This window comes from Podarcis bocagei, assembly GCF_964188305.1.
Source record: "Podarcis bocagei genome assembly, chromosome: 6".
Classification (NCBI taxonomy): Eukaryota; Metazoa; Chordata; class Lepidosauria; order Squamata; family Lacertidae; genus Podarcis; species Podarcis bocagei.
The window spans coordinates 97,911,624-97,937,562 of record NC_138130.1 but is presented as its reverse complement, the minus strand read 5'-3'; the positions used below and the strand labels follow the sequence as shown (position 1 = coordinate 97,937,562).

General features: G+C 48.0%; 1 protein-coding gene across 11 annotated transcripts in view; it reads right to left on the bottom strand.

Annotated features, from left to right (window-relative positions):
- Positions 1-25,939, bottom strand: part of TENM4 (teneurin transmembrane protein 4) — a 1,513,375-nt gene that overhangs the window by 404,263 nt on the left and 1,083,173 nt on the right. For all 11 annotated transcript variants that reach the window (XM_081197251.1, XM_081197258.1, XM_081197259.1 and 8 more), the window contains one exon: positions 20,947-21,030. The gene's annotated coding sequence lies outside the window, so the exon portion shown is untranslated. The remainder of the gene's footprint in view (positions 1-20,946; positions 21,031-25,939) is intronic.

Genomic DNA, 25,939 nt, shown 5'->3' with positions numbered 1-25,939 from the left:
ACCCTAACCCTCACCGATCACCCGGGAAAGCATGCGAACGAGGAGCCCCCGTGTCCTGCTCCCGGCAGCGGACGGCACAAAGCGAGGAGGCCTGGACAAGGCAGCACGCTCCCCGCTCTCGCTGCATCGGGGCTTTTCTCCTCCAGGCCGCTTTCGAAGTCCCCTTCTCCGCTCCCAAGAGCCGGAGCCGCTGCTTCCAGGCCCTGTCCGAGCCCCGACTTGTGGCCTCACTTCGAGGAGCGCCTGTTGCTGGGGATGGGGCTGCATCCCCCTCAGCCGCCGCCTCGCTTCCTTCCAGGAGACCCGACGGCTCCCCCTCTCCCGCTCGCCCTCCTGCGCCCGCAGCAGACCGAGACCTCCCCGCCCCCGCCCGGCTCGGCCCTACCTGGGCGCCTCCAAGCCCGGCCGGCTCCGCGTCGCGCTCCACGCCGGGCAGCTGCAGCGGGGGCGCACGGCGGCCCGGCTGAGCGCGCCCCGGAGCCGCCGCGCCGTCGCTCGCGAGTCCCTCCGAGAGCCCACGGGACTGACTCCGGAGTCGCGAGGCGGCGTGTCGCCCAGGGAAGGGGCGGCTTCCGACAAGTCCTCCGGGAAGCAAACTCCCTCGCCCGCCTCCCTCCAGGCAACATCTCGCGGCACACCAGGCAACATCTCACGGCACACTAGTGTGCCGCGGAACACCGGTTGGGAAACACTGACCTAGAGGGTGGGTGGGAAACCGCAGCTGCTGCGAGGACAAAAAGGGGAGATCCCGGGGCCGTGCCGACCTTAAGTGACCCAGCCACGCCCCCTGGGCCAGCCGATTGGCTAGCCCTGGGGCTGACACGGCCCGAGGATTCCCCAGGTCACGTGGGGCTGAAGCCAGCCCCGCGCAGTTGTTGAGGGCGTGAGCCCACAACTCCCCCCCCTCCTTATGTCGGGAGTGGCTTTGCGCTCCGAAGGATGTTTGCCACTTTTGGAAGGTAGCATTCTTCTACGCCTCTTTGTAGAAGCCTTGCCTCTTCGTCACCTCGACTTTGATGCCATTTTCAAAACAAAGCTCTCCATGTGGGTGCCTGAATTCGGACGCTCAAAGCCTGGGGTGGCCGAAACCTGGTTATCCCTCTAGCTGTTGCCAGACTACAACTCCCATCATCCTTGACCACTGGCTTTGCTGACTGCTGCTCATGGGACCTGGAGTCCAAGCACATCTGGAGGATGCAATTTTAGCTATCCCTCCCCCTAAGTGATGTGTAGAGGAAGGTGGGGAAAGAGGCAAAGGAATTCAGGCAATTTAGGAAAACAGCCAACATTTAACCAGGTGAAGAAAATGGCATTGTTAAAAAGTAACCACTGGCTTCCTAACTGATACACCCATACCCTTCTCTCCCCCCTCACCAGCCCCCAAAATATTTAAGTATTTTTTAAAATATAATTATTTAATTATTTAATATATATATATATATTTAAATATTTAATATTTGAGAATAAAAATATCCTCAGTTAAGTTTCAGACTCCAGCTTAAAATTGTTTTATTCCAGGAGGTCTTTGCACCATGAATGCTCTCCTAATATTTCCATTTACTGATTCATTCAAATTTTAAAAAATAAAAAATATTTACCGCTATTGTGTGTTGTTGTTTTTTAAAAAAAGAAATCAAAGGGTTTACTGCAAGTGTACATACAAGAAAAACCAAGCTGAAGTATTAAAACCAGAGACCATCGGCTAATTATTGCAGAAATAAGTGCAACAGCTTGGCAGTGAAAAGGAGTTTAAAGGTGAGAACAGAAGGTGTCTGCTCAATCTCGGTTGACACAGCATGCCACTGAAAGCTCAGTTTCCTGTTGCTGTCTGATGGGCCTCGCCAACTCAAGAGGCAACCCACAACTCTCCTGGCAAGCTGGGATATAAACTGATGCTTGAATCAATGTGTTATATTGTATGCTTTGCATCACATTCATCCAGTGCTTTACCAATTGCACTGGCTCCCGGTGGAGTACAGGGTCAGGTTTAAGGTGCTGGTTTTGACGTTTAAAGCCCTATACAGCCTAGGACCAACATACCTACGGGACCACCTCTCCCGCTATGCCCCGCGGAGGACCTTAAGGTCCACAAATGACAACACTTTGGAGGTCCCGAGCCTCAAGGAGGTTAGATTGGTCTCAACTAGAGCCAGGGGCCTTTTCAGCACTGGCCCCGACTTGGTGGAACGCTCTGTCACAAGAGACCAGGGCCCTGCGGGACTTGACATCTTTCTGCAGGGCCTGCAAGACAGAGCTGTTCCGCCTGGCCTTTGGTTTGGACTCAGTCTGACCCTTATGTTTCCCTCCCCTTGTGGTCTTGATTTATCGGCTATTTTAAAATGAGGCTGCATTTTAAATAGCATTTTAATCTGTATTTTAAATTTGTCCTCCCCGCCCCCTTTCCCCCTATTATGCTTTTACTGTGATTTTATTGGTGTTAGCTGCCCTGAGCCCGGCTCTGGCTGGGGAGGGCGGGGTATAAATAAAATTTATTTTTATTATTATTATTATTATTATTATTATTATTATTATTATTATTATATTTATTATTATTATATTTATTTTTATTATTATACTACTGTATGCCCTGCTCCACAAGCCAACTTTCAGACCTAGCAACAAACAGGTAATAAATTCCTGAACAAACAGACATAAGAAACACCACTCGTTTCCATCACTGGCCAACACGGAGACTTGAAATTCTCATAGGCAGTGGATCTAATGAGAGGAAATCAGGGGTTTTGTGTGTTTCTCCTCCCCAAAGCAAATAACCAGCTTGCTTTTGAGAAAAGGATGCTGAGCTCTGGGAAACTTCCTGGCTGGATCAGCTGGGGCTGAGGGGTGTGTGTGTGTGGCAGTAACACTACAGCGACAATGGCCTCAATCTGAGCTAGAAGTCTTCCCTGGCAGGCCAAACGTCAGACACAAACGCGAAGCGAGAAAGGGCCTTGTGGCACCCGCCACTCGACTGTTTGCCTCTTGTGCACGTAATTAGGTTGGGTTCACCAGCGTCTTTAATTAGTGCGTCTGCTAACGCGATTAGGCTATTTGTGCACACACAATTCATGCCATTATTTGGGCTTCTACCGGCCTTTTCCTCCGCTCTGCCCCTACAACTCAGAAGGCCACCTGCTTTGTTGTCAAGAGAGGACTTGCATGGGAAATTGCATGGGTGATGACCTCCCCTCTTCACATATGGATGCAAAGATCCTTCCAGTGCAGGTGGAGGCGAGAAGAGAGAGAGAGAGCAGGGCATCTTTGCCACGGAGCTTACTCTTTATCTTTAAGACTCTTTCAATGGCACAGATGGACCTCCCCCTTCGCCCTGGTCCATTGCCAGAAAAGGAAGGTCTGTGGCTCCATGGGAGAGACTCTGCATTGGACACAGAACATCTCAGATTCAATCCCGGGGATCGTACTGTCTGGGGCTGATGTGAGTGGTGGTCCAAAACAGCTGGAGGGCACCGGGTCAGGCAGGGACGGATTTAGGTTTGATGAGTCCCTAACCTACTGAAGCTCTATGTGGGGCTACCTTTGAAGGTGACCCGGAAACTACAACTAATCCAGAATGCGGCAGCTAGACGGGTAACTGGGAGCAGCCACCAAGATCATATAACACTGGTCCTGAAAGACCTACATTGGCTCCCAGTACGTTTCTGAGCACAATTCAAAGTGTTGGTGCTGACCGTGAAAGCCCTAAATGGCCTCGGCCCAGTAGATCTGAAGGAGCGTCTCCACCCCCATCGTTCTACCCGGAAACTGAGGTCCAGCGCCGAGGGCCTTCTGGCGGTTCCCTCATTGCGAGAAGCCAAGTTACAGGGAACCAGGCAGAGGGCCTTCTCGGTAGTGGCACCCGCCCTGTGGAATGCCCTCCCACCAGATGTCAAAGAGAAAAATAACTACCAAACTTTTAGAAGACATGTGAAGGCAGGCCTGTTTAGGGAAGCTTTTAATGTTTAATAGGTTATTGTATTTTAGTGTTTTGTTGGAAGCCGCCCAGAGTGGCTGGGAAAACCCAGCCAGATGGGCGGGGTATAAATAAATGATGATGATGATGTCCAGCTGTCCTTTGTCAACAACAAATTGTCGCTGTTTTTTTGTGTTGAATATATGCTATATGGTAATTCATGGACCTAATAGGTTTTGAAAGCCATTACACATGCAGAATGTAGGCACCCTATATATAGAAAGGAGCAAACCAGTGATATTTTAGGGAGCAGGCTAGCAGGCGGGGCCCATTCCTTATATCATAGGAGCCTACACAACACAAAACACTGTTGCTGTACGTAGGTTTTATTTTATTTGTTTTTCATCTTATATTTTAGAAATGTACATCCAGGTTTTTTCCCCTTTAATTTTTTTTGGGGCCCCCAAGAGAGTGGGGCCCTAAGCTATAGTTTATTAGCTTATATGTTAATCCAGCACTGGGGTCAAGGAAGGCTGATAGAAGGCTTCGAAAACCATGGTTGACAAACCATGGTTTACAAAGCCATGAATAAGTGTCACGCTGAACCGTGAATAAGTGTCAGCCTCCGTATGCAGCAGTTTCAGCACGCAAAAACCCCAGCTTCCGTGAATTCAGTGTTCCCTGCCACGTTCGAAAAAAGGAAACTTAACAAACCAGGATTGTGACTTAACTTCCTTGTTTGTTAACCAGCATTAAGCCAGTAGCGGAGATACAGCCTTTTCTCCAGAATTATTCCTAGTTCTTTTGTCTATTAAACTAAGGTACAGCTTATCCTTCCTGGATCTTTGGTTGAGGGGGTGGGCTGGTATTTTATTAGGTCAAATGGCTTCATTTGATTTCTTTTCTTTTTTATAAAAAAAAGTTCCTCGGTTTTGTAAGATCAGCAAGAAACAGGCAGCTGAGTTATCTTGATCGGTGACTCTGCAGTGAGCAAAATGGGCTCAGACATTAGTAAGGCTGATAAAGGTGACAGGACAGGGTTGTGCCAAGCCATCCGGGTGCCGGAGCCACTGATAATGCGATAATAAATGTTGCTTATTAGGTATTGCCTCAGGTCTACGGTTTCATGAAGGGTCAAGGGCTTAAGTAGATATTTGTTTTCAGCATTGGGCAAAACAACTCCCAAAGCCTGACAGGAAAGCCAGCTCTTGAGATGACCCTGGAAAGGAAGGATTTTGTTTTCCTGAGGCTTTCTGTTTCCTGGACCATATAAGCCTTTGGTTTCTAGGTTTCCTGCAAGGGACTCCTCATATGTAACATAAGGACTAGTAGCAAGGAGAAAACTCTGGAGGCAAAAAGATTTAAACTTGGGGTTGAAAGCAAAGCATAAATATATACTGTTGGCCAATCACGTGTCCGACTCTTCGTGACCCCATGGACCAGAGCACGCCAGGCACTTCTGTCTTCCACTGCCTCCCACAGTTTGGTCAAACTCATGCTGGTAGCTTTGAGAACACTGTCCAACCATCTCGTCCTCTGTCGTCCCCTTCTCCTTGTGCCCTCCATCTTTCCCAACATCAGGGTCTTTTCCAGGGAGTCTTCTCTTCTCACAAGGTGGCCACAGTATTGGAGCCTCAGCTTCAGCATCTGTCCTTCCAGTGAGCACTCAGGGCTGATTTCCTTCAGAATGGAGAGGTTTGATCTTCTTGCAGTCCATGGGACTCTCAAGAGTCTCCTCCAGCACCATAATTTAAAAGCATCAATTCTTCGGCGATCAGCCTTCCATAGCCTCCAGCATTTCTCTAATGAAAATAGAGACGTCCCGAGGAAAAGCAGGGGTGGCTTCTGTAAATTCCGGACTGTCCCTGGAAAACAGGGACACTTGGAGGGTCTGAGATGCCTGTAGGAAACTGGCAAGGTGGACCCGACCTCAAGAGCTCACCACCACCACCTCCTGCACTGTCCAGGAACCGGTGTGCAGAGACATTGCTGCCTCCAGCCACAAAAGTCAGAAGCCAAGGGGCAGAAGGAATCGGGGGCCACTTGACTCGATTCCGCCATGCAGAGAGCTCTCCAAAAACCTGCGGCTTCATGCAACCCCAGCGCTGGCCTGCTCAGCAGTCAATCTTCAGCAAAGCCCTGTCAGAGACAGGGCGGGAAGCAGCCCTAAGCAAAGAGCCCTTCTTCCCCTGAGCTGAGGGCCCCATTGTTTTAGCCACAAAAGGAGCAATTCCAGTTGAGCCGCCGTCCCCCCCCAACCACTTTGCATATCCTTTATTTCCCTCTTAATTGGCATTATGCTCAGAGGCCGGTCTGCAAGGCCATGGGAACGAAGAGGCAGATCCCCTACACACACACACCTTTTTGAACAAGCGGGGTCCAATTAAAGAGCCATTATGCTCCCCCCTTCCCCCCCAAACCCCCAGGCTTTTGCCTCATTTGACAGACTACCACAGAAAACGAGACACGTTGTTAATCTGCAGGGCCCGGCTACCTTTTCTTATGAAAATTAATGTCTTTTCCCCTACCCCACCCCACCCCCTTTAAAAAGCGGGGGAAAGAAAGAGAGATAAATGAGGGTACAAAAGGAGAAGCAAGGGGAGACGAGTGGATTCGATTCTGAGGACCAAAAGTGGATTGTTTCGCAAATTGCGCACCTCGACTCTCCAGACGACGTGCCTCTTCTTTTTTTTATGGCCTAAGATTTAAAATCCATTTGTGAGGTCTAGCCGAAGGGCTGGAAAGAAAGGGGAGTTGAGTCTGGGTACAGAGGGGACCGGTGCTGGGAGAAAGGACTCAGGCTGAGTGTTCATGAAGGGAGAGGCAATGATTGGAACTCTTGAGAAATGGTGCCTGCGCCCACATGACCGAAGGCAATAAGCTGTTATTATTCTCTTAGGTTAGGGACGCGGGTGGCACTGTGGGTTAAACTACAGAGCCTAGGACTTGCCGATCAGAAGGTTGGCGGTTCGAATCCCCATGACGGGGTGAGCTCCCGCTGCTCGGTCCCTGCTCCTGCCAACCTAGCAGTTCGAAAGCACATCAAAGTGCAAGTAGATAAATAGGTACCGCTCTGGCGGGAAGGTAAACTGTGTTTCCATGCGCTCCTCTGGTTCGCCAGAAGTGGCTTAGTCATGCTGGCCACATGACCCAGAAGCTGTACGCCAGCTCCCTAGGCCAGTAAAGCGAGATGAGCGCCGGACCCCAGAGTCGGCCATGACTGGACCTAATGTTCAGGAGTAAAGGTACTCTCTTAAGTTATGCATCACCTTTCCCAGGACTCTCAAGGCAATCTGCAAACATACATTTAAAACAACTGGATAGATACATATATGAAACCCTCCAAAGATGGGTTCAGGGTGCCAGTGGGGTGAGGTGGTTAGAGCAGGTGACGCTATGGTCTAAATCACTGAGCCTCTTGGATTTGCCAATCAGAAGGTCAGCGGTTCGAATCCCTGCAACGGGGTGAGCTCCCATTGTTCAGTCCCAGCTTCTGGCAACCTAGCAGTTCGAAAGCACGCCAGTGCAAGTAGATGAATAGGTAGCGGGAAGGTAAACGGCATTTCTGTGTGCTCTGGCTTCCATCATGGTATTCCGTTGCGCCAGAAGTGTGCCATTAGTCAGTGCCATCGCCATTATAAGAGAACAAGGGAGGTGTTTGTGGTGAGTTCTGGAACCTCTTTTTAAATAGAAAGATAGCACTGATGATAATTTTATTATTTATATGCCACCCATATGACTGGGCAGCTTCCAGAAAATATAAAAACAACATGAAACATCAAACATTAAAAACTTCCCTAAACAGGGCTGCCAGGTAGTTGTTTATTTCCTTGACATCTGATGGGAGAGCTTTCCGCAGGGTGGGTGCCACCACCAAGAAGGCCCTCTGCCTGGTTCCCTGCAACCTCACTTCTCACACTGAGGGAGCTGCCAGAAGGCCCTCGGAGCTGGACCTCAGTGTCCGGGCTGGACGATGGGGGTGGAGACGCTCCTTCAGGTCTACTGGGCCAAGGCCGTTTAAGATAACTGGGGCAGTTACACTGAAAGCCCTGCTCCAAGCTGCTGTAGTTCTGTGATTACAAGGACTTCATGGAGAAGTTCTCAAGGAGAAATACGTCCACAAAGGATTGTTTTGAAGGAGTTCCCCAAACTGCTGCCCTTCAGATATTTTGGATTCCAGCTCCCTCCAACCCCACCCAACACTGCTGGGGTTGAGGCTGGCTCAGCCTAAAAGCTCACCTCCAACAGTAGTGCCATGACATTTAAAAATGTAGTCCAAAGAGCAACCACACTACTTGGGGTTGATGGGAATTGCACAGCAACAGCAGAACATGTGGGGTCCTGATTGCTGGGTTTGTATGCTCAAGATGTCACAAGCCCCTCTCTGGACTTTGCAGGGTGTGAAAAACTAATAATTTAGCCCGCGGCACCCTGGCAAACAAATCTAAAAGTGACACTTTGGGGCACCTTGCATCTACCTGATGCTTTATGAAACTGCATCCTCCTTTTTCCAGCTGCCATCTGGAATCTATCAGCGACGCTCCCCTTGTAGTGACAATGGGAATAAAGAGAGTAACTGCCAATAAGGAAGGCATTCTTGTCTAATTTTTCCTGCTCACCCCTACCGTTTCATTTCCAAATGCCAGGAAGCTCTTGGGCTGCTTCTTAAAGAACTATGAGCCCCTCCAGGAAATGAGCAAGTCCAGCAGAGACGGGTGTTGTGAAAATGACTGAAAATGGATTTCGACGGAAAAGCATATAATTCAGTTCCGATGTTTACCAGTAAATTCAAGCATAAGGGTCGTATAACTCCCTAACTCTGAGAAACTGACAGATTTCCCGTTGCCTGCCCAATGGCAACAGGCGCAGGCTCCGGTCATCTGCGTGAATCATTGTGACATGAAATGGGGGCTGCCAAGAAGAAGAAGAAGAAGAAGAAGAAGAAGAAGAAGAGGAGGAGGAGGAGGAGGAGTTTGGATTTGATATCCCGCCTTTCACTCCCCTTCAGGAGTCTCAAAGCGGCTCACAATCTCCTTTCCCTTCCTCCCCCACAACAAACACTCTGTGAGGTGAGTGGGGCTGAGAGACTTCAGAGAAGTGTGACTGGCCCAAGGTCACCCAGCAGCTGCATGTGGAGGAGCGGAGACACGAACCCGGTTCCCCAGATAACGAGACTACCGCTCTTAACCACTACACCACACTGGCTCTCAGATGATGCCAAGCAGCCTGGTGCAAGTGGAAATGCTCATGCTGCAACGCTCCTTCGGAGGGTTGGGCCCCCAGAATATCTGGCACTGGGAGGAGTTATACCCTCAAGCAGTATGCCATCTGCTGACTTAAAGCTCTACCTCTCTTTCAAATCAGAACCAGTGAAGGCAGTGAAGGTCCTATGTGAGTGTCTGAAGGCAGTTGGAGGATGGATGGTGGCCTCTGTGTGATCAGCGGGTGGTGCTGCCACTCCTGGGAGGGTTGGCGCATCATCAATGGCACCCCCAGGAAGATGCGCCCCTGTGGGATAATCGCCCCACCTCCATGGCCGGTTTTCCCCACCCCCTGGGTGGATCAACCCACCCCACAGGTGTGCGTCATATTTGCCATTCCGGGTATTCCAGTGGCTTCCTCTGCTACTGATAGGAGGGCAAATTAGCCCGATATGGAGGAAAGTAGGAGTAGGAGTTTGGATTTGATATCCCGCTTTATCACTACCCTAAGGAGTCTCAAAGCGGCTAACATTTTCCTTTCCCTTCCTCCCCCACAACAAACACTCTGTGAGGTGAGTGGGGCTGAGAGACTTCAGAGAAGTGTGACTGGCCCAAGGTCACCCAGCAGCTGCATGTGGAGGAGCAGAGACGCGAACCCGGTTCACCAGATTACGAGTCCACTGCTCTTAACCACTACACCACGCTGGCTCTTGCCACTGTAGCAGCCAGGAAAATATGCTTTCAGATCGTATAAGCTACACATTCTTCCTGACATATAGGTACAGATGTACAGAAAAACGGCACGTCTTTTGCTTACCCCTGGGTTTTCTGTGCAGTTTTCTCTCCTCCAATAAGGGGCCACCCACACACAGAGGAAATCTAGTGTGATGAAGATGCAGACCTGGGCTGGGTGGGAGGTGAGGCAGTGAAGAGAGAAGCACCCAACATCCCATCCAGCTCCTTTTCGGTTCTCATTTGCCCACTCTCCAAACACTGTGGCTTTTATAGGAGAAGCGGTAAGGGTCTTGAGCAGGAAGCTTGTAAAAGTGGGAACAGAGTGCCTAAGGCTTTGTGACATTTTCTTAACAGGACCCAGAGAACCTGATGTTAAGCAAGTCATAAAACCCCCGCTCGTTCTCCATAAATCCTGCTTGCAGTGAGGAATTCGCCCTAGACGAGTCACACCGCCTTTGGGGTAAGTGACTTGCCAGGCACCCCACTCAATTTATATGGATGAGCCCATTCTGCAGAAAAAGTGCAAAGCCAAGTGCTTGCAAATTTGGGGACAGAGAGAGGATTTTGCAGCAAGAAACGTTTGCAGCAAGGGAGAATATTCCCATTGGATTCACAAGAGCTCAGTGCAAACCACATTCAAATAGGGGCATGAAGCAAAGGCCACATTCCATTAAACAAAACCTTGCAGAGGCCAAAAGCCAGCAGTGGGCAGGGTCAGAATCCCTTCCAACTCTACAATGCTATGAGCCTATGATTATCCGAGTTACATTTCAGCCAGATTTATACACTCGAAAGGGTGTGTGTGTTAACTACCTGGACAGTTATCTTTCCACAAGGGCCGACATTGATGCCGAAATCCAGCATCGCCTGAGCTCTGCGAGTGCAGCTTTCTCCCGATTGAAGTGCAGAGTGTTTGAGGACCGGGACATTCGCAGGGAAACCAAAATGCTTGTTTACAAAGATATTGTACTACCAACCTTACTGTATGCTTGTGAAACACGGACCACTTATAAACGCCATCTCCAACTCCTCGAAAGATTCCATCAACGGTGTCTCTGAAAAATTTTACACATCACTTGGGAAGACAGGCGAACTAATGCCAGTGTACTTGAAGAAGCAAAGATCACCAGTGTCAAAACACTGATACTTTAACATCAATTTTGTTGGACTGGTCATCTTGTGTGGATGCCTGATGATCACCTTCCAAAGCAACTACTCTATTCCGAACTTAAAAATGGAAAGCATAATGCTGGTGGTCAACAAAAGAGGTCCAAAGACTCTCTCAAGGCAAATCTTTAAAAAATGTAGTATAAACACCGACAACTGGGAAACACTGGCCTGCGAGCGCCCCAGTTGGAGAACAGCCTTTACCAAAGGTGTCATGGGCTTTGAAGATGCTTGAACTCAGGACGAAAGGGAGAAACGTGCTAAGAGGAAGGCAGGCTTCGCAAACCCTCACTGTGATCAACTCCCGCCTGGAAACCTATGTCCCCACTGTGGAATGATGTGTGGATCCAGAATTGGCCTCCACAGTCACTTATGGACTCACTGTTAAAACCGTGTTTATGGAAGACAATCTTATTCGGCTACGAGTGATTGCCGAAGAAGAAGAAGAAGAAGAAGAAGAAGAAGAAGAAGAAGAAGAAAACGACGACGAAGAAGAAGAGGAGGTGTGCAGCCTGGGGAATAGGGCTGAGGTTCAGAAAGTGATGCTTAGGGGGGTGTCTTATTGAACCCTGTGCTTGGGGTTCTCCATCCCAGCATTAAGCCATGGTTCAAAGCAAACAATTGTTTAATTTGCATGCTGGTGCATGCTGCTGTGTGCTGCTAGCTTTGCTCCTGTGCTGTGCCCCTAGGAAATGCCAGACACTTGGGTTTGCGATTCTATTCCCCCAAGCAGACCATAGGCAGTCAACCAAAAACAAACCATAGTTACAATTTAGTGAGAAACGATGACAAGCCAGACTCTGGCTTCCTTCCTGGTGGCAGGGCAGCAGCAGCAGCGGTGGTGAGGTGAGGCATGCACCATACCAATGCGCTGCTCCAGGATGCCATGCATTCTCCCACTGCTGTTGGATTCCAACTCCCATCAGTCCCACTCAGCATGGCAAGAAGTCAGGGATGATGGGAACTGTAGTCCCACAGCTTCTGTAGAATCAGAGTTTCCCCACGCCTGACATCAAACCACAGTTTGTTTGTAACTATTGTTTACTGCCATGTGCAAAGCAGAACAAATCACGGACTTTTGCTGGGCTAAGAAAAGCTCCCTAACCTCTGTTATAGCAACACTTAAAACACATGCTTGATTTAGGGACTGAGATAATTCTTTTGGCTCCGGTGCAGGCTTATGGATGAATTACGAACGACCTACTCAAGGGTGTTTTTCTGCTGAGCTGTTCTCGGGAAGCCTTGACCAAATCCGTCTCAGATAAAGACTCTCTCTTCCTTTTCCATTAAACGCTGGATTCCGGCCATTTCCAAATCTAAGATGAGCATTCTTTAATCACCTTTCCTTAGCCGCACGGCGTTTGCCAAATAATTTGCCGACAGAAAGAGGAAATCGCATATAGTATAAAGAACCCCGCTAAATAGTGCAGAGTTAGATAAACAGCTGAGATGGTCAAGGTCTCTTGGGACAGAATTGGGGGAAATGAAGAAACTGTGTGAATGCCATGACGTATCATGGAAAGGTGGCAAGGAGTGTACAGCCCACAACTTCTCGTACATTGTGAGCTGGCTGCAGGAGGAAAGGCTCTGCAGAATCACCACTAGGGCTAATGAAGCACAACAGCAGCCTTGCTGGATCAAGCCAAAGTCCCATGCAGCCTAGCGTCCTGTTCTCCCACAGTGGCCAACCAGGTGCCCACGGGAAACCCAAAAGCAACACCTGAGCTCAACACGGCTCTCCCCACCCCCTTGTATTTCCCAGCAGCTGGTATGCGGAGGCGCTGCTGTTGCCAACAGTGGATGCAGAACACAGCCATTAAATGTGCATTAACCTTGGTGCTGGTCCTATCACCTCCTGGCAAATAGAAGGGGAAGAAATGGAGACAGTGAGAGGTTTTACTTTCTTGGGCTCCATGATCACTGCAGATGGTGACAGCAGTCACGAAAATAAAAGACGCCTGCTTCATGGGAGGAAGGCGATGGCAAACCTAGACAGCGTCTTAAAAAGCAGAGACATCACCTTGCCAACAAAGGTCGGTATAGTTGAAGCTTTGGTTTTCCCAGTAGTGATGTATGGAAGTGAGGGCTGGACCATAAAGAAGGCTGATCGCTGAAGAATCGATGCTTTTGAATTCTGGTGCTGGAGGAGACTCTTGAGAGCCCCGTGGACTGCAAGAAGATCAAACCTCTCCATTCTTAAGGAAATCAGCCCTGAGTGCTCGCTGGAAGGACAGATCGTGAAGCTGAGGCTCCAATACTTTGGCCACCTCATGAGAAGAGAAGACTCCCTGGAAAAGACCCTGATGTTGGGAAAGATGGAGGGCACAAGGAGAAGGGGACGACAGAGGACGAGATGGTGGGACAGTGTTCTCAAAGCTACCAGCATGAGTTTGACCAAACTGTGGGAGGCAGTGGAAGACAGAAGTGCCTGGCGTGCTCTGGTCCATGGGGTCACAAAGAGTCGGACACAACTAAATGACTAAACAACAACAAACAACCTTGGTGCCAAAGTAGCCTTTACATACAAGTTTAATAAAGTTCTGGAGTCCTGTCCAGAAATGAGTAAGGGAGCAACTACAGAATTCACTGATCCGCTCCTCACCTTTTCTTCCTTCATTTATTTCTGTCCTACCTTCATTTATTTCTGTCCTACCTTTCCACCAAGGTATGCAGCATAATTAACATAATATAATCAAACAGCACAACCTCAAAGAAAATATACATACGGAATAACCAGTGCTTTTTTCCTGGTGGGGACATGGGGGTACACATACCCCTAAACATTTTGTGAATCTAAGTTTGGCCTCATTGAGGGACAGTATTTCAATATGAGTAGGAAAATGAGAGTACCCCTAAACATTTTTTTAAAGGAAAAAAAAACACTGGGAATATCTGCTAACAAAGAGATCCCTGGATTTTGAGTCTGCTGCAGCCTCAGAACGAATTATATTATTTTGTTTTCTAAGGTTTATTAGACTGAAAAAACAACTTTGTATAAACCTGAGCAGAAAAGCGCTGAGAATTATACTGGGGGTGGGGAAGGAAACCACTGGACCCACGCAGCCCAAATAACCCTGAGATCAGGCCCTGCCAACCTTCATGGTTCCATAGGCACTGTGCAAACAAACGCCAGTGCATTAATATTAAATAAAAAAGCGCCGGGTCTCCTTGGGAACATTGTTGGCTTTTCCTGCAAAGCAGGCAGCGCTGCTGAACTTGCCCAGTGACTTCCCATCCATCAACATCTAATTACAAGCTTCAAATTAAAACAAAGTTCTAGTCTGGGGCAGCTCCAGCTTTCAAATGCCGCTTGGTGGAAAAGGAGGATTTGCTCTCTCGCACACCTGAGAAGACAGGCTGAAACGCTCTGCGGGTCCACGCGCCATTTCTCCTAGCAGAGGCCCAGAATGCGCTCAATGGTCCATTCCACGGCTATTTACTCCATGCCAAGGTTTTGCCACGGCGGTGCGCTTGAGACTGACAGGTGCAAAACAAGCTGGCTTTCAATTGGGCCGTGTAAATAGACCCACTGGTTACCTGCCTCATGGTAGAATCCTTAAGAGTTTAACTGCTGTAAGAGTTTCCAGCACAAATTCATTATACAGTGCTACCTCGGGTTAAGTACTTAATTCGTTCCAGAAGTCCGTTCTTAACCTGAAACTGTTCTTAACCTGAAGCACCACTTTAGCTAATGGGGCCTCCTGCTGCCGCCACGCCGCCGGAACACGATTTCTGTTCTCATCCTGAAGCAAAATTCTTAACCCGAGGTAATATTTCTGGGTTAGTGGAGTCTGTAACCTGAAGCGTATGTAACCTGAGGTACCACTGTATTTGTTATACATTGTATTTGTTATACAGTGGTACCTCGGGTCACATACACTTCAGGTTACATACTTCACATACACTTCAGGTTACATGCCATATTTCAAGAGGTAAAAATCCCGACAGCTCAAAAGTTGTTGAGCTTTTTTAGGGCAATCTCACGGTACCCCCTTTGCCACCACCGAACCAGAGCTATCAGAGCCAGAGCCCAAGTCGCCCACACCAGAGCCAGAACCAGAGCCGCCCACACACCATTTTTTTAAAAAACCCCCCAAAATTCAGGACATTTGGTTTAAAAAGTAAAATCCCGCCCCCCCACCCGGATGGACATGTAGGACCCCAAAGAGAGGACATGTCCAGGAATTCCCAGACATATGGCAACCCTACCTTGCGTGGCGAGTGTCCGCCTGCCCCCCAGTGGAAATAAAGACACATGACACAGTTATTTAAGGTTAATAAGGCTACAACTTCATTGGTTACAGGTGATGAGCGGTATTGGCTTAGGCATTGGTCCTAACCGACTATCCAGCTTCAGCCTGTTCGCTTGAAGTCTGGGAAGGGTTAACCACCAGTAGGGGGAGTCCTGCTGATGCACATCAACTAGGAACTCCCCCAGGGTCACCGCTAAGGGGCGTGCCTTAGGCCCTCACTTCCTTAGGCTTCGGACAGGGCCACGCCCCCCGGAATCCTTTATCGGACTACCCTTCAATATGTGGGGCAGGTGATGGGGCTTCCTCCCCCCTTCCATCTACATAACAATACCAATGAGTAACTGCCAGTACCAAGAAAGTTGTGACAATTCGCTACGAGGTAGGCAAAAAACCAAGTGGCTGGTGCCAATTTGCCAAGTGGGAAAAAATCCTACCAGGCCCCTTAATGGCGACCAACCGAGGTTCATAGCAAGGTCAAAGACGAAAACCTTAAAGGACGGGAGGGTGGGAAACGGGAGCAGCTGTAAGCGGCAAAAGAGGGAGATCCCCGGCCATGCCTGTGTTAAATGGAGCAGGCCATGTACCCCAGGCCAGCCGATTGGCTGGCCAGGGGATGACGCGGTTGGGGATTCCCTCAATCGCGCGGAGGCTGAGAGCCAGCCCCTGCGCGTGTGGTGGGAGGGTGAAGCCCGCAACCCCACCTCCTTTCTAAGTCGAAAGCGGCTTTGTGGTACCTCTCAGTCCTGCAAGTCTATGATTCGAACACTTTTAGACCGCTTTTTAAATTTCACGGACATGTTTGCAGTGTTGCAGATCACAATACAATTTAAAAACCCAACAGAACCACCCGGTATCAATTTAAACACACACAAAATTCTGCATAGCACGTAGCTCTGTTGAGGCAGCACTGGGTGTTGACATTTTGTGCCCCTAGCAACTTGGTGAAAAATTCCTCTTACAAAGTGGGGTATAACAAATGGGCTAAGCAAATAAATAAGTCTGCCTCCTGCTCATCTTTACCCAACACTGCCAGGCCCAAACCTTGGTCAAAGTTAGCAGCTTCTTCTCCATGTCTCAACACTGTCGTTTGATAGATTGTGGTAGTAATACTTAGCTATTTCCCATGGGCATGGAACAAGGCGTTAATTCACTAACATTTGTCAAAATACTGAAATTCTCTTCCGAGGGACGGCTGTAGCACTCCGGCACGTTATTACACCTCGAGAAAGACAGGGGGGAAAAATACTATTTTGCAGCAGAGATCCTGCTCCGATAACCACCAGTGCACTTTTCATTAATATCTGGTGACAGATGTAGTTTACTGAGGAAAAGTCTATTACCTACACTCTAACATGAAGTTATCTCTTTTTCTTCCAAACAGCATAATGACTGGATCTTTGCCCCAGCATCGCTGACATTTATCAGTTCTTTGCAGGGTGTGAAATCATATCCTCTGCTTATTGTAACTATATTAAGGTGCTTACAAGAACAGGAGAAAAAGGGTGTATGTGTGGTTGCGGGAGAATGACATCAGAAATGTCCAAAATATACAAAAGAAACTCTATTATTGATATGTACGTACAGACACTCACACAACGCTCTGAAACTATCCAAATTCTGCGCCCGTTTTCCCTCTCCATGCAAAACTTATTTCTGCTCCTGCACAACAGAATTAGGAGTGATATAGGCCACTGAAGACCCAGCCTTGCCCAGTGAAGAACCTGCTTATCTGATTTCGACAAATTTATATACTGTTCAACTGCTGTAGTCTCTGTGCGGTGCACAATAAGGTTACTGAAGATGCAGTACGGGTAAAAAGTTTAAAGCTAGCCATAAAATAAGAAATGGGCTTAAAATGCCTGCAGAAATGAAAAGGTCTTCGCCAGGTGGTCAGCAGGGAAGGGGACTGCCTGGTCTCAGCCAGGAGGGAATTAGAGATTTGGAGCTACTTTGGTTACTTGCTATCACCCCTTAATGCAGGCATCCCCAAACTTGGCCCTCCAGCTGTTTTGGGACTACAAATTCCATCATCCATAGCTAACAAGACCAGTGGTCAGGGATGATGGGAATTGTAGTCCCCAAACAGCTGGAGGGCCAAGTTTGGGGATGCCTGCCTTAATGGGAAGAAGTTTCTTCTCCTCCCTGGGCTAAAGTGGGCATCTGATTAATGTGCAAAGCCGTCAAGGATCACCACCATCTTTGTGAGCCTAGGAAGGCTTGGCAAATAATTGAGTAATGTAGAGTGGGACCCAAGAGGTGTGCTTTGGAGGTGGCATGACAAGATGGCAGAGTGAGACACTCCTACTGTGGGTCAGAAAAGGTGCCTCAGCAGAGAGGGACCTTGGTGACAATGACTCACATCACTCCAGTAGAGGTCAGGAGGACCTCTCACCTTCTCCACCTGTAAGAAAGGATCCTGTTATCCTTCCCACATTGGAGCTGAGTGTGTGGCTGAGAGGCAGACAGGAGGGCCTTTGCCTGAGGCCACCTAGAGATTCAGAGGCCGAGGGGAAATCTGAACTGAAAGACCTACAATGGCTCCCAGTACGTTCCCGAGCACAATTCAAAGTGTTGGTGCTGACCTTGAAAGCCCTAAACGGCCTCGGCCCAGTCGACCTGAAGGAGCGTTTCCACCCCCATCGTTCTGCCCGGACGCTGAGGCCCAGCTCCGAGGGCCTTTTGGTGGTTCCCTCAGTGTGAGAAGTGAGGTTGCTGGAAACCAGGCATAGGGCCTTCTTGGTGGTGGTGCCCGCCCTGTGGAACGCCCTCCCATCAGATGTCAAGGAAATAAACAACTATCGGACTTTTTGAAGACATCTGAAGGCAGCCCTGTTTAGGGAAGTTTTTTAATGTTTGATGTTTTATCATGTATTTAATATCCTGTTGGGAGCCGCCCAGAGTGGCTGGGGAGGCCCGGCCAGATGGGCGGGGTATAAGTAATAAATTATTTTTATTAATAATAATGATTAATCTCACCATTCAGTTTCCTCGCTTTCACGCTGATACAACGCAAAAAATGAAACTGCCTGCCACACCAACCTGGGAGACGCAGGGCACGAAAGGGGAGTGCATGCACAAAAAGGTTTATGTCTTCAGATTATTGTTATTATTATTATTGCAGGCCGAGGTGTGGGCAATTAAAAGGCAGTTTCCGGATACAGAGAAAAGCTGCTACCAGTAAGAGGAAGAACAGATGTTTGCCCAGATCATCACAGGAGAGGGAGCGAAGCAGTGGGCCATGGCAGATCCTTAAGAGGCCCACACCTTACAACATCTGACAGATGTAAAGCATCATAATTACCTTGCAGTAAGCGACCGAGAGGCTTCTGTGCAGACACTGAGCGAGGAAGCGTGTCTCCCCCCCTCCACCCCCTTTTGCTAGTGGCTCATCAAGTGCATGCTCCCCAAGGGAATTCCCGAAATGCTAAATTGAAAATAGCCTGTTTGCCGTCTACAGAACCAGATTTATTTACCGTATTTTTCGCTCTATAACACGCACCAGACCATAACACGCACGTAGTTTTTAGAGGAGGAAAACAAGAAAAAAAATATTCTAAACGAAATAGTGGATATATGATTTTTGTGGTTCATGCTGTGGCCACAGACAGCATGTGGTTCATGCTGTGGATCTGACAGTGAGTTTGGAGTAGCCCAATGCAAAAATCCTGAGGATCCATGTGGATCCATGCTTTGTAACCACGGAGGAGGGAAGGAAGGGGAACCATGGATCCTCTGCTCACGACTGCAGCAGATCCCCCCTGCCACCCGCAGGCATTCGCTCCATAACACGCACAGACATTTCCCCTTACTTTCTGGGAGAAAAAAAGTGAGTGTTATGGTGCAAAAAATATGGTATTTATTTCGAACAGAGATATTGCCGGAAGGGTGCCCCTACTCGCTTGCCTGAGTTACTTCCTTTAGCAGGGGTGCTGCTTTTTTTGCAATTTAGACAGAAGAAGCAGTATTAAATCACCACAAATGCTTCAGAGAGTGCTTTGGAATTTTTTTAAAATTCAAGCAATGCCCTCCCTGCCCCACCAGGGCCAAATATTTCCATAATGTCTGCCAGTCTGCAAAAGTCTTTAAAACTCTTCAGTGCAGCAATTTTCAGAAGGGTGACCACCTTAAAGGTAAAGGGACCCCGGATCATTAGGTCCAGTCGTGAACGACTCTGGGGTTGCGGTGCTCATCTCGCTTTACTGGCCTAGGGAGCCAGCGTACAGCTTCTGCGTAATGTGGCCAGCATGACTAAGCAGCTTCTGGCGAACCAGAGCAGTGCACGGAAACACCGTTTACCTTCCCGCTGGAGCGATACCTATTTATCTACTTACACTTTGACGTGCTTTCGAACTGCTAGGTTGGCAGGAGCACGGACCGAGCAACGGGAGCTCACCCCGTCACGGGGATTTGAACCGCCGAGCTTCTGATCGGCAAGCCCTAGGCTCTGTGGTGTAACCCACAGCGCCATCCGCGTCCCTGGTGACCACCTTACTCAGTTGCAGCAAAAGCAACGGGTCTTGTGGCACCTTAACACAGCCTCTCCGACTTGGCTACTAACCCTGGTGGCTATGTTCTGCCTCCACAGATGTGGTGTTGTTGAGAAAAGCAAAGAGGCAGCTGGTTCGGGTCCTACCCAGCGGACCAGGAGAAAACAAGCTTGCTCCATCCTCCATGTGACGGCTCTTTAAATATTTGAAGATGACTCTCCTATCTCCTCTCATGCTCCTCTTTTCCAGGTGAAACATATCTCTACCATTCCTCATCAGGCTTCATTTCCAGACCCTTGATCATCTTGGTCACCCTCCTCTGCACACATTCCAGCTTGTCAACATCCTTCTTAAATTGCGGTACCCAGAAATGGACACAGTACTCCAGGTGGGGTCTGACCAAGGAAGAATAGAGTGGGACTATCACTTCCCTAGATACTATACTTCTGTTCATGGGTATAGCCAGGATTTTTGTTAGCGGGGGCAGGCCATTTCTTGGGGGCAGAACCTCAGTTTGCTATGGATTTTTATTGTTTTTTTAAAATTGATTTGGGAGGCAGCTGCCCCTCCTTGCCCCCCACCCTTGGCTACGCCCATGCTTCTGTTGACGCAGCTGCGATTCTCTGTAGTCTGCTAGACCTCGCACAATCTTTCTCCTCTCACACACCACATGCCCAATCCTCATTCTAGCTCAGGCATAGGCAACCTCGGCCCTCCAGACGTTTTGGGACTACAACTCCCATGATCCCTAGCTAACAGGACCAGTGGCCAGGGATGATGGGAATTGTAGTCTTGAAATGTCTGGAGGGCCGAGGTTGCCTATGCCTGTTCTAGCTCCTTCTTTTACATACAGAGAGACTCGAGTCCACTGGTTTCTTGAAAAGGATTCTTGATTTCTCCTCTTGCATCAACAGATACATAAAAACACAAGACGATCCTCCTGGGGTTTCCAGCAAACTGGTATTAAGAAGCATTAGCTAATCTGACTAACAGCCATTGTGCAATATTTACCGTATGATGTCGGGAACCGAAGGACCTTCAAGCAACCATCACCCCAGCTTCCCTTCCCTTTATCAAACGGCACACAGATGTGCAGCTACGAAGGCTGCGCAAAGCATTCCCTCCACGGCAGAATGAACAACAGCATTGCCAAGCCCATCAGAATGGCTTTAGAATTCAACCATGTGGTTATTTACCTGTTGGAAAGATCTAGGAATAATCCATCAAAAGATCCTTGAAGTATGCAGCCTTAACCTGGACATGTGTTGATTGCAGTTTACCTGTCGGGGGAGAGGAAATAAAGAAATACGATAAGGAGCTTGGCCTTTTCAGTTATTTCTTTTAGGCTGGAAAGCAGGAAGTGGAACAATCATATTAATAAGAATAATAGCAGCAGCCATGGGATACTTCTCCAGGGGAAGCCGGGAATTCAAAACAGCTACTGATTTAGCTGAATTATAGAACAGCAATCTTGTCCCCTGATACAGTTAGCTCTTTAAAATCTCATTAAAATCTCAGTGATATGAACAGATGAATGGAAGATGCAAGCATCAAACTAGCAGAGCACCTAAAAAGTTGGTTGAACATCTGGTCTACTGGGTTTTTTTCATATGGAGTCACCATGCTCCCTGGGCTGGCTTGATGGTTTCATATTATTTGGTTTTGCGGGTGTGGTAGAATGGATTCTTACACTGTCCGAAGATGGTTCCAAAAGGTTGTGATTTTTGGATCCTTATTTTTTTTATTAAAAAACCTTTAAGCAAAAACATGGCTTATTTCCTCCACAATGAATGGAAAATTGAGTTTCCTTATATTATGATCTCTTTCATTCAGAGAAAGAATCACTGGAATAGCACCTAATGCCACCCACAGGGCTGGACCCGTCATTGCTAGGCAGTAGGACCAGTGGTCAGAGCTGATAGGAGTTATAGTCCAACAACATCTGGTGACCCAAGGTCGAGTAAGGCTGGTCTAAAGCAGGAATGAATAAAATCAAAGTAAATTTTGAGATCCTCCTAAGGTGAAACACGTGGGGATTTTCCAAGCAAAGGCAAAGGTTGGGAAAGGCTACTCTACGGTAACAGGCAGGAAATGTCATGGGATTTCTTGCATGAAAATCACTTGTTCAACCACTGAGCTATGACTCTTCCTGTAGAACAGGGTTTCCCAAATTTGGTACTCCAGCTGTTTTTTTGGACTACAGTTCCCATGACCCCTGATCACTGGTCCTGCTGCTAGGGATGATGGGAGCTGTAGTCCAAAAAACAGCTGGAGACCCAAGTTTGGGAATCTGTAGATGCTCTAGAGGTTCCATATCCCCAGTCACAAATGAAAAGTAAAAACCGTTCTCAATGTTTTAAATAAAAATATGTATACACCACCTACTCATTTAAACTATCAAGGTAATATGCAATAGCTCACCCAAATCCCCACTACCAAAGCATTTGCCAAAGTTAGTAAATGAGATTGAACCAACCTCTCTCTGGTTACAACAGACACCATCCCACAAGGAAACATTGAAAGAACAACGAAGCACGAAAGCACGGCACAGAGCGATTGCACCTCTTGCATCATGGTTTAGCAAAACAACATCAGAGAGATCTTGAGGCAGCATCGCAAAGCATTAAGATACCACAAAACAATGCAAAATAATCCTAAGCATGAGCGGCTCACCTGGGATTAGTATTTGCTTAATTCTGAATACAGCTCTTGGCATAATAAAGCCTCCAAGAGACGCCTGAAAGTCAAAAGTGAAGATGTCTGAAGGAAGCTCTGCTGGAGGAGTTCCCCGAAGCGATGGAACCAGCAACACTAAACCCCCAGCTTCTGGTTCGAGGTCAGTTTGGCCTCTGTAACCGGGGTGGTGGGTGGGAACAACTAAACACCACTCCTCTGGATGACCTTACTTCACCAACAAGGAGTGGCAAAATCTGCCAATGAGTGTGTGTTTAAGTAGCGCTCTTGAAGAGCGACTCAGCTGGAAATGACAGTCTTCTGAAACCTCCACTCTCCAGGTGTTTCATTGAACTACAGCTGCCACCATCCCCAGCCACCTTAGCCAATGTCCAGGGATGATGGCAGTCATAGTCTAAAGCCATTTCTGGGAAGCCAGGGCTGAAGAAGGCTACCTTAATAGGCACAACGGGGAGAGAATTTAAGCTCCCACATCTTGCCACATGTTGTTGTTTAGTCGTGTCTGACTCTTCGTGACCCCATGGACCAGAGCACGCCAGGCACTCCTGTCTTCCACTGCCTCCTGCAGCTTGGTCAAACTCATGTTCGTAGCTTCGAGAACACTGTCCAACCATCTGTCATCCCCTTCTCCTTGTGCCCTCCATCTTTCCCGACATCAGGGTCTTTTCCAGGGAGTCTTCTCTTCTCATGAGGTGGCCAAAGTATTGGAGCCTCAGCTTCAGGATCTGTCCTTCCAGTGAGCACTCAGGCCTGATTTCCTTAAGAATGGATCGTATTGATCTTCTTGCAGTCCATGGGACTCTCCAGAGTCTCCTCCAGCACAAGAATTCAAAAGCATCAATTCTTCGGCGCTCAGCCTTCTTTATGGTCTAGCTCTCACTTCCATACATCACTACTGGGAAAACCATAGCTTTAACTATACATAGACCAATTTCTTGCCCTGTCCACAAGTGACCAGGAGCCAAGCCTGACAACTGTAGCTCCCTCTAGGCCAGCCTTTCTCAACCTGTGGGACCCCAGATGTTGTTGAACTATAACTCCCATCACCCCTAGTTAGCAAGGCCAGAGCTCAGGGATGATGGGAGTTGTAGTCCAACAACATCTGGGGGCCCACAGGTTGAGAACCGGTGGTCTAGGCATTTGCTAATGGAGGAGATCAGGGAAAGCCATGCCTGACACCCTCTGTTTTATCCAAGGCCTTTGCATTGAGCAGGAAGATCTGGAGGAGCTTCTAAGGAAGTTTGGCTGGGCATATTGGAAACCCTGGTGGCAGAGCCCAGTGCAGTAAGCTTGGTAGTGCCAGGGCATCGGAGAGGTTTGGGACACATGCTGCTGTCCTCATCCTCAGTTTCTGCTCTTGAATGTTCTGTCTGCATGCCTGGAGAGGGTTATAACTTTCTCCAATGTCAAGGTCCTTTGTCCTCAGTTGCCATGCATTTTCATTCTATCATTTGCTTAGCCTCCAGAAAGCTCAGAGCAACTTATGTTAGGCAGCAGTTACCCACTTAGTTTGCATACCAATTAGATTTTCAGGACAAGTCTTCATGACCAGCTGAAATGCAGCAGGTGCAAAAAAAGCAATGATCTTACTTCTAAAAGACATCTGAAGGCAGCCCTCTTTAGGGATGTTTTTAATGTTTAATGCTGTATTGTGTTTTTAATATTTGGTTGGGAGCCTTCCAGAGTGGCTGGGGACTGGGGAAACCCAACCAGATGGGCGGGGTATAAATAATAATATATCATCATCATCATCATCTCAGTGCTGCAAAGAAAAGCTACAGCTGTTGGATGTGTGGTTGCTGTGGAGCTCTGAAATAATAATAATAATAATAATAATAATAATAATAATAATAATAATAATAATAATAATAATTTATTATTTGTACCCCGCCCATCTGGCTGGGTTTCCCCAGCCACTCTGGGCGGCTTCCAACAAAGATGAAAAATACACTAAAATGTCACATATTAAAAACTTCCCTGAACAGGGCTGCCTTCAGATGTCTTCTGAATGTCAGGTAGTTGTTTATCGCTTTGACATCTGATGGGAGGGCGTTCCACAGGGCGGGCCCCACTACCGAGAAGGCCCTCTGCCTGGTTCCCTGTAACTTGGCCTCTCGCAGTGAGGGAACCGCCAGAAGGCCCTCGGAGCTGGACCTCAGTGTCCGGGCTGAACGATGGGGGTGGAGACGCTCCTTCAGATATACTGGAAGATGCAGGAGACTTGGGGCTGTACATCCATGTGTGGCAACTGTGACAGTTTGTGCCCTTGGTTTCAGCACCTGTCATTTGAGCTCTGTGGCTTTTGAAAATGCTATAAATAAGCATGAAGAGACCTCATTCCAAATCCATCATCAGTGTAATTTGCACTACACAGAACTTGGGTACAATATAATTAGCAAATGCATTGCAATAATTTATTTTTGGTTTAAAAGGCTGAACAGTCACGGTCTTCTAACAAGGTGGGGAAGAAAAAACAGAGCTATGAGCCAAGCGGGGTTTTTTTTTAGTCCCCCTTTTTCTCCCTTATTCTGGCTCCTATTAATTCAGTCATTTTACCTTTGGTGCGCATTCACTCACCTATGCAATGCGAGCCGCTCCACTGAGAAGGGTTTTGAAGACTGAGCCTGCTTTTTTTGTTTTTTGTTTTGGGCGCGATGCAAAACGCAAAGCCAAAGCCGCGAGAGCCCCTCTGCATTTCCATTATTATGATTAACACTACTCCAAACAGAAAGCATCCGGCGGTATTAATTACAGGAATGGTGAGATTCAAATAGTCATAAATCATTAGACAGCATAATGTAAACTCCCCGAAACCTTATCAGAAACTAATTTTGCATGACTTCAGAGGCTTTTTTCTTCCCTGCTCTGCCTTTCCACCTCATTTATATGGTGACTGTTGACGTAACGGCAGGAATTGTACGTGCTTGATTGAGAGGTATGAAAAGAAAGAGCAGAGAGGGTGAAATTTATGACTTTCCCTAACAGCTACTTTTGTGTTACGCATAACTCTTTATCCTAGAGGGTGGAAAGGTTATGGCTGGTATTTAACTAACCTCTCCCATCATCTCAAGGATTTCCATTTGCACAACTCCTTCCCCCTCTTGCCAGATCTGCTCCAAAGCATTGGGGGAACTTCTAGAACTGATTTAGGGGGTACAGAGGGAGGAGAGGCAGGGGCTGATGGGAGTTGTGGAGGACACCGCATTTGCTTACCCTGCACTAGGCACATCTGTTTACAGCATGTAATACTATACCTACAATTACTCATAAATAATAAAATAAAATAAATAAAAAATAAATAAGCGACGGGGTGAGCTCCTGTTGCTTGGTCCCCGCTCCTGCCAACCTAGCAGTTCGAAAGCACATCAAAAGTGCAAGTAGATAAATAGGTACCACTCCGGCGGGAAGGTAAACGGCGTTTCCGTGCGCTGCTCTGGTTCGCCAGAAGCGGCTAAGTCATGCTGGCCACATGACCTGGAAGCTGTACACCAGCTC